General features: G+C 47.1%; 1 pseudogene; it reads right to left on the bottom strand.

Moving 5' to 3' along the window:
- Nucleotides 1-300: 300 nt before the first annotated feature.
- LOC123139426 (probable carboxylesterase 15) lies at nt 301-3,209 on the bottom strand (annotated as a pseudogene).
- Nucleotides 3,210-9,739: the final 6,530 nt, after the last annotated feature.

The following is a 9,739-nucleotide window of genomic DNA, read 5'->3' on the forward strand; positions in this document are numbered from 1 at the left end:
ACGTGTAACGGCACTACAACCACATGTGGAATAATTTCACTCTCTTCTCGGAACAAATATCATCTTTAACAACATCCCACATGATATAGATCAGAACATAATTATAGTTCAAGCCAATGCTGATAAAACCATAATGAAACAAACGACCATAATAACATGCTAGAGTGAAAACAAAGGTATTCCCACGATTGAAAAATTGAGGGGCAAAGCACGCGTTAGGCTCTAATAAGTTGTACACTAAAGATGTCTGCAAAAAAGTAGTAGTATTAACACTAAACACTCTTATATACTCCATATTTTTTAGGGAGGGAGTAATTCCGGACTTCCAGACAAGGCAGCCGCCGTGTCCGGCGCGCCGCCGTGCACGAACCTCCGCACCACTCGGATCAGCTCGTCCGCCGCAGCGCCCCATGGCTCGTAGACGAAGAACGCGTGCTCCTGCCCATCGAACTCCACCAGCTCCACGGGTTTCCCCATGGCCTTCAGCCTCGCGACGTAGTCCGCGGTCCGGTCACGCAGCAGGTCATGCTCGGCGTTTAGGACGAGCACCGGTGGGAACGCGACGTCATCGAGCGACGCGCTCTCGGGGCCAAACGGGTTCGCCGCCGGGTGGTCTCTCGTCGCCCCCACCGGCAGCGCTAGCCGCCACATCTGGTCGAACAGCGCAAGGCTCATGAGCACGTCGGCAGGCGAACACGCCTCCGACGCCATCCTCTCCTCCCCGCCGAAGTATGGACTGAGCAGGACACACCCGGCGATACGCACCGGGTTTATATCGAGGCTGCCGGAGCCGTACCGGACGGTGATGTGGTGAGAGATGTTGCCACCGGACGAGTCGCCCCAGACGAACACTCGGTCGAAGTCAGCTGACTCGGCGAGCCACGCGTCGGCAACGGAGCCGGACACAGTGTGGCGGTGTAACCACGAGAGGACGGTCTCCCCGTCATGGTGGGCCGCGGGGAGGCGCTGCACTACTAGGAAAACAGCTACAGATGAAATGGACACTAATGGTGCATCACATGTGTGGTGCACCACTGCTATATATAGTAGTGGTGCACCATATATAGATACGACATTAAAATCCAAATACTAATGACGCACCACATACATGGTGCGCCACTACTAACAATTTTTTTCAAAACTAGTAACGGCGCACCAGGGGATAGTGCGCCATTGCTAGTTTAACTAGTAATGGCGCACCACACCTTCGGTGCGCCACTACTAACTATTTTTTTATTTTTTTCAAAGTTAGTAATGGCGCACCGTGTGTGTGGTGCGCCATTACTAACTTTGACCAAAAATTCCACCGAATGCACCCTCCCCCCCTTGGACCGCCTTTTTAGTTTAAAAAAAATAAAAGAAAATGATGGAAATGTCAAAAAATAAAAGGAAATAAGTTTTTCATGTGATATGTGGTCTAGTTGTTGGGAAAATTTACAAATATGAATTTCGACTTTATTTGCAAAATCTCTCTGGAATTTGTAAAATGGGCATAACTTTTGCATACGAACTCGGATTAAAAAGTTTTTTATATGAAAAATCATCTACTCAAAAAGTTACATCCGAATTTAATTGGGGAACCCCATTAAACATTTTTCAAAATCCTCAAAAACCTAACAGAAAAAAAAGTTATGGGGCTTTCAAGGTCTAGAGGCAAAAAAATTCAAAAAAATTCAAACTTACTAATGGCGCACCGTTTGCTAGGTGCGCCACTAGTAACAGAAAAAAATAGTTTCGGTTTTTTGGGGGAATTTTTTTCAAAATATGATACGTAATATGAACGGAAGTTTGAAATATTTTTTCAAAATTTCACCACACGCATGAACATGAACAAAGTCCTAGACATCAACAAGGTTTAATAGGATTGATATGCTCGATATATCAACAAGTGTGTGTTAAGTGAGCTGGTGCTTGGGTTGGATAGAACTCTAAAGTTAAGCGTGCTTGGGCTGGAGTAGCGTGAGGATGGGTGACCTTTTGGGAAGTTTGACCACGGAGTGTGACTTGACTTGAGATTAAGCATATTGACTCGAGATAAAGCCATAGTGCCCTGAGATTAAGAAAAAACAAAAAGAAATTGATTTTTTTTTTTTGAAAAAAAGTTCTGAAAAAAATTGAAAAAAATTTGTTAGTAATGGCGCATCATCTACAAGTGCGTCATTAGTAAGCCAGAGCATATGAGTAAATATGGCCCCTGGAAGGCATACTAATGGCGCACCGTGTGCGCCATTAGTATAGCAGATACTAATGGCGCACTTGTTAGTAGGCAAAACAGGTGCGCCACTAGCAGGCCTTTTCCTAGTAGTGTTGCTCGGGGGTGAGGCGGTAGTCCGCGGAGAGCACGATGGCCGGGAGGTCGTGGGCGATCCAAAGGGCCACGGCATGGAAGCTGGGGTGCTCGAAACTGGCGATGCAGAAGCCGCCGCCGTGGAAGTAGACAAGCACCGGAAGCTTCTTCTCGCCTCCGCCGGTAAGGATGGGTGACCTTTTGGGAAGTTTGACCACGGAGTGTGACTTGACTTGAGATTAAGCATATTGACTCGAGATAAAGCCATAGTGACCTGAGATTAAGAAAAAACAAAAAAAATTGATTTTTTTTTGAAAAAAAGTTCTGAAAAAAATTGAAAAAATTTTGTTAGTAATGGCGCATCATCTACAAGTGCGTCATTAGTAAGCCAGAGCATATGAGTAAATATGGCCCCTGGAAGGCATACTAATGGCGCACTTGTTAGTAGGCAAAACAGGTGCGCCACTAGCAGGCCTTTTCCTAGTAGTGTTGCTCGGGGGTGAGGCGGTAGTCCGCGGAGAGCACGATGGCCGGGAGGTCGTGGGCGATCCAAAGGGCCACGGCATGGAAGCTGGGGTGCTCGAAACTGGCGATGCAGAAGCCGCCGCCGTGGAAGTAGACAAGCACCGGAAGCTTCTTCTCGCCTCCGCCGGTAAGGCCGATGGATGTCGTCGGCCTGTACATGCGGAGACGGAGGCGGTGGGCCTCGTCGTAGACAAGGTCCTTTCACTGGACGGACAGGTCGCGGCGGACATCATGCACTGGCGGATCAGAAAGGAAGCTTCGCGTGGGACGCATCACCGTGCCATCGCTGAGGAGCTGCACGACGCCGAGGCAGTCCTCAACCACGTGAGGCGGCAGCGCCGAGGCTGAGGCGGACGATGAAGATAACGACGACATGGTTTAATTGAAGCTAGCGCGCTGGCGGCCAAGTGAGCAAGAGCTTTGTATGGTACTATGGTCTATGGTGTAAAACTACAAATGTTTGCACGTAACTAGTGCACCGTGAAGATAAGAAGTGTTGACTATCCATGGAAAGACAACAGTGCAGGCCTCATATGTGGGGCCTGCATATACATCGACAGTTTAAGGGCTCATTCGGTGGATTTTCAAAACAAAGAAATAAGAAAATTAAAGGATTGAGATGGCCTCTCCACTTCAACTCTTAGGATTTTTCATGGGATCGCACCTAATACTAAGAGTCCTTTGGGCATGTACATGGGTCGATAATAGGGGTGGAAATGGATCGGCCGATCGGATATTGCTCTTACCACTTCCATTTTCATATTTCCGAAACGAGTACGATGCGAATATGAATGTTATCGGATAAGAATGTGGATCAGGTGTTACTAAAATACGGATACATATCGGATGTTTACTCCATTCGGAATGGATACAAATAATAGGGACATATTGCTTAAGAAAATTAGTCGATAGCTATGTGACATGAAATAATCTACTTGCGACATACAATAAGTCAATGACAAATAGTTTATAAATAAATACTACTATGTTGCATAATAATTTCTAAGTTTAATCATACAAAGAGTAAAATTTGACCACTTATTTGGCTTTTGTATGTTGGATAATTAGCATATTGGTGGTAGAATTTTGAAAATTACATCCCATAATCTTATTCGGATACGGATATACCCACTTTCATATCCATATTAGTGTCAAAATCTCATATCATATTTTTCTAAAAATAAATCCAGATACGGATACCATTTCCATTTTAGTTCGGATGTGGATGTTTCGGATACGAATATGCATTTTCTCGAGTACGAATATTGAACATTTCGGATTATCCACTGTCAGTTCCACCCCTACTCGATAAGACAACCTTATCTTTATTCTACCATGCAAATTTAGAGATTGCAAAAAAAAGTGATGTACAATGGTTTTTCTTTCACAAGAACAAAGGGTTGTCTCAATCTTATCTCTAGATTTGGATCCTCCTGGTGCATCGGGGGCTATGGGGATGCTATCGGGCCATCTGCAAGGGTGTGTGTCGGTGGGCCAACTGTCTTTTTCGGTTATTAGAAGGTATTGCATGGTATTTTGTTTTTTCTTTCTTTTCTGTATTTTTCAGCGGTTTTAAAAGTTACTATTTTGGTTTTATCCCTGGTTGTTTTCCATTTTCCATATTTTATTTTTCGCATACTAATTCATGAATACTTATCAAAAGTCGTGGACATTTAATAAGCTTATCAATATTTCTCCAATTTCATGAACATTTTTTACATTCACAAGCATTTTTTTAAGTCCTTGAACATTACAAATTTACAAACCCTTTTCACATTGTGAATATTTTTTTAAATACATGAATATTTTTAAAATTCACAAATATATTTTAAAAACTCATTCTTTTTATTTTGTAGTGTTTTTAAAATCCAAGGTATTTTTTAAATGTGAACTTGCTTTAATTTAGTGAGCTTCTTCAAATAAAAACTATAGTAGATTTTTCTTAAGCTAGGAGTGGAGCACGCAAAAAAAGCGAGCGAATAGAGCAGGGAGCTGAGCTGAGCGAACGAGACATCCATGGGGCGGCCCATGTGAGCATTATAACAACAATCCATGATTTCAACATGAAATAAGAGCTTCCAAGAGGCTCCCACAACCACCACCACCTAATCACTTTATTTTCCTCATCATTTTCTAAAGTAGCCCAACATGATAAACCCAAGCCAACGCACGAAGAGTTTAATTTGCTTGTACAGTGGCTTGTGCAGAACAAAATAACCGGCCGTAATAACTTGTTAGAGAAAATAGTTAATTCAACAAGTGAAGAACGCGAACCACACGATAGCCTCTAGTTAACCATATGGGATGTGTAGCATGTCATATTTCATAATTTAATCTTACCATCAAAGATATAGGACTCGACTTGCTCTTTTTTTTAAAAAAAAAATTCAACGCAGGAAGGGGGGGGGGGGGGGGGGGGACTCCCCCACCTGAATTACATTCATTTGCCTATAAGGCTTTGCAGCCTTTTTGCAAGATGGGTTCAATCCATATTAATGCTACTACACCAGCGTCAACAAGAACTGAATGATTCCACTCTAATTTCACTTCTTTGTGTACTACTTACAGTTCAATCTTCCAACCATAACCAAAATCGTACTCTCTCTTTTTCAAAATAGTTAAAGTTATATGATTTTCCTAAGTCAAACTTTTAAAGTTTTACCAACTACATATAGAAAAATCCATAGAGATTGTTGATATCAAATATATATAATATGAAAACATATTTCATAATTAATCTAATCAAGTAAATTAAGATGTTCATATGTTTTCATAGACTTGGTCAAACTTCATCAAGTTTGATTTAGGAGAATCTTATAACTTCAATTATTTTGAAACAAAGGGAGTAGTAAGCTAATAATGAATCAGCAGGACCACGAAATATCACTTCGGCAAGAATTTACAGAAGTAACCTTCATACTTTAATTCTAGCAGAGGGGCTACAACGCGGAGGAAGAGCGAACATGTGATGTGTTGTCATTTTAGAGTATCTCCAGCCGCGTCCCCAACAAGGTCCCCCAAGCGATTTTTCGGCCGCCAGCGCAAAAAAATCGGCCCAGTCGCGCCTCCAAGGGCCTATTTTTCGCCGGCTCGGGCCGAAATTGGGGTCGGCGGACCCAACCCGAACCCAGCGCGCTCGGGGGCGCCGTGCGAATCGTTTTTGGCGCGAAAGAGCCGCGAGCCCTCCTTGCCAGCAACTCGTCTCTCTTCTCGCCGCTTCTTCGTCCTCATCGCCTCGTTTCCCGCGGCGAATCAATGCCAAAGCTGCCGCGTGCTGCCGCGCCGGTCAGCCTTTATTGATGCCTCATGGGCGGCGCAGTGAAGACCGGACGACGCGCGTCCCCTCGCCCGCCATGCGTACACGCGGCGGCCACGCGTACACGTGGCACCTCGGCCTATATAAGTCGACCCCCGGCGCGCCGGTGACACGCACAGAGTCTCCACCGCCGACGCGCCATTTCTCCCCCTTCTTCCCTCTCATGTCGCCGTCTCCAGTTAGCATGGCCGAGCGCTTCCCAGGCGACGGCGCGGCGACGAACGGCTTCGGCCGCCACCACCTTCAGGAGGACGAAGCTCGGCTCCTCTTCGAGGCCGAGTACCCAGTCCCGCCGGACATGCGGGTGTCCGGGGCATGGAGAATCAGCGCCGACGGGGTCCCGGTGCCACCACTGCCCACCGGAGCGGCGCGACGTGCGGAGATCGCGCGTATCCGCGCCTCCCTGCCACGGGCAGCGAGGGAAGGACCACGGTACGTCCCCGACAACCCGCTCTGGGAGCCATACTTCCGCCGCCGCCACGCCGAACAGCTCGAGGCCACCAACGGCGTCGTGCCCTCCGGAAGGCTCAACTCCGAGGGGCGGCGCCGATGGTGGGGCGTGTCCGGCCGCACGCTGGAGGCCGTCCTCGAGTACATCGAGGGCGGCAACACGCCGAGGCTCGAGTACCCCGCTCCCCCGTCCTTCTCAGTCCGACGTGGGAGCTCGTGGACGCCGAGGTGCATGGAGCCCGGGGCATCCTCCTTCACGTCCGGCCGCTCGTTCGGCTCTCCCTGCCTTCGCCCCGTCAAGCCAGCTCCGGCATCCGCATCGGCGACTCCCACCCCCCCCCCCACCTCTGGCCGCCTCGTCCTCGTCGCGCCCAAGCCGGAGCCCGGCCTCTTCGCGGAGTACGAGGAGATAGCCCGGCGCGGCTTCTCTGAAGAGGAGGCCCTACAGTGGACGCGGGACGAGTACCTCCGCGACGAGATGGTCCGGCAGCGCCGGGCCCTGGAGGAGATAGCCGCCCGCGATCGTGGGCGCGAGGACGAGCACGGTGTCGTGATCCTCGACAGCGACGACGACGAGGACGCCCCCGAACCGTCCAACCCGCCGCGCCAACCGGGGGAGGGTTGCAGCATGGACGGCGGTCGCGGGGAGGCGACGACGACGACGACGACGACGACGGCGGCGACGGCAACTACACGCGGTTCTACAGCCTCCTCGGCATGTAGAACTGCAAGGGCGGCGGGCGGCGAGGAGCAGCCTAGTAGCTTTTTTTTTGTAAAATATTTTTAAATATGAACGAGCTCGGCGAAGTTTGGTTGAATTTGCGTCGTGTTTGTGCCGTAATTTAAATTTTCAAAAAAAGTGGGCGCCGCGACTGGGGGACATCACGCCCCCAGCGCGCGGTTTAGCGCCGGTGCGTCCCCGGGGGCGATTTTTAGCGCCTCCTGGAGGGCCAACCACTAGAGATGCTCTTAGCCACTGCACATTGTTTGCCCATTATTAATTATGCAAGATGCGCTTGAGACATACTCCCTCCGTCCGAAAATACTTGTCATCAAAATGGATAAAAAGAGATATATCTAAAACTAAAATACATCTAAATACGTTCTCTTTTATCCATTTTGATGACAAATATTTCTGGACGGAGGGAGTAAAACGGAGAAAGCAGTAGATGTTGCTATGGAAAGGAAGGTCCCTTCGGAAAAGAGCGCGTGAAGCGGCAAGCAGACCCAGATCGAGATATTTTTGACAAACCGGCCCACCTCAGTTGCAAGATGCATCAAAAGCGTCCCCACCTCCCCTACTATTTGTACATATCAACACCTGATTAACCATTTAAAGACTGCAAAAAAACTAAAAAAAATACACAAAAATGAATCATATCGGAAAATAAAGACTGCAAAAAAATAAAAAAATACACAAAAAATGAATCATATCAGAAAATAGAGAAGGTCGTATAGATTTTCTCATAGGACGACATTTTCAGAATGGTTGGCCGACTTCTAACCTACAAGTATAGTGTTTTTATGTATTTGTTTTACATGATTTTTTCCCCTCTATTCATCCATTGTCATGGTCCTGCAACAGTTATTTGGAGGCAGAGGGACATGGAGTTGTAGCGAGGCAACAACTCCCCACAACGATGACCCAGGGAGGAGGGTTCAGGTGGCACGATGTCAAGACTCGGCGACACGAGACGGCTTGGCACACAGGAGGTAATCCAATATGACAAGGGATGTGGCACATCAATGGCCTGCATGGGTGCGAGCTCTTCCTCTGTTGTGGCTTCAGTGTGATCCACCGTGTCGACTGCATGGAGGGAAGAGAGGCGGGGGGGGGGGGGGGGGGGGGTGTGACATGTCCTGATGGCAGCACGGGAAAGGGTGCGAAGGCACCTGCCATGAGCAATGGAGAAGCGGTGGGAGAGGGAACATGTGATGCGCTATTGTTTCGCCACTTCTATTTTCCCATTATTAAATAGGAGAAAATTGCTGAGGTCGCTCTGGAAAGGAACGTACAAAGATTTATTTCCGGATTTTCGGTGATACGCTTTCAGTGGGAGGCGCCTACGGTGACCTCGTAAAATCTTAAGATGATATGCCGGCTCAGTCTCTCGGAGGTGCTCATAGGGGTACGCTGTGCGTGTGTGCGTTCATAAGGGTGGGTGTATGCGCGTTTATATAAGTGCTTACGTCTGTACTGTGTTAAAAAAAATGGAGGTTACTTCGAGAAAGACTGGGTGAAGCACCGTGCGGACCTAGATTGAGATATTTTTTAACTAAACCGATCTACCTCAGCTGCAAGACCCACCCAAAGCGTCCCCCATCAGATCCCCCACTAATTGCAAATGTCAACACCGGATTAACCATTTGAGGCTACAAAATAACTAAAAAGCATAAAAAGGAATCATATAGGAAAATAGAGAAGGTGGTATAGTGTTTCTCATAGGACGAACATTTTCATAGTAGTTGGCTGATTTTCTAATTGACTAGTACAATGTTTTATTTATTTATTTTATTTTGCATGATTTTTATATATACAACATCTGTCCTGGCAGTACAAGGAACACAAGAAACAATAAAAATTTACAACCAGGTTTGTAGACACCCTAATGACGACTACAAGCACTGGAGTGAACTGAAGGTGCGCCGCGATCATTGCCCCTCCCTCATTAAAGCCGGACAAAAATTCTTGTAGTAGAAAGTCAAGAAGTCGTCATGCTAAGCCCCACAGGATCAGCGCATCAAAACAACAACAGCCGCCGATGAAGAGAAACATTGATAAAAATGATCCAACTTGTAGACTCATAAACAAAAAGGGATCCACGGAGATCCACCAAAGACCAACACTAATCTAATCCCACGAGATCCGTCGTATACACACCTTCACGTGCCCTTCGACGGTGCTAGGCACACCTTTAGGATGGGGGCTAAACAGGGATGACCTTATTCCATCTTCAGAGAGTCGTCGCTATCTTGCCTTCTTGAGCACGACATAATCCATATTCGTCCTAAAAACATACCTAAAATGGAAAAGGAACCCTCCAGTCAAAAATGATCGAGGTCCACCAAACCTTCCTTCAAATCCATGTATACATTGGTGTTGCCTAGGCTGATGGAAATGGTGGTTCATGTGCTTCCAGCAAAATCATCCTGTTCAATTC

This window comes from Triticum aestivum, chromosome 6B (genome assembly GCF_018294505.1).
Source record: "Triticum aestivum cultivar Chinese Spring chromosome 6B, IWGSC CS RefSeq v2.1, whole genome shotgun sequence".
NCBI classification, from domain to species: Eukaryota; Viridiplantae; Streptophyta; class Magnoliopsida; order Poales; family Poaceae; genus Triticum; species Triticum aestivum.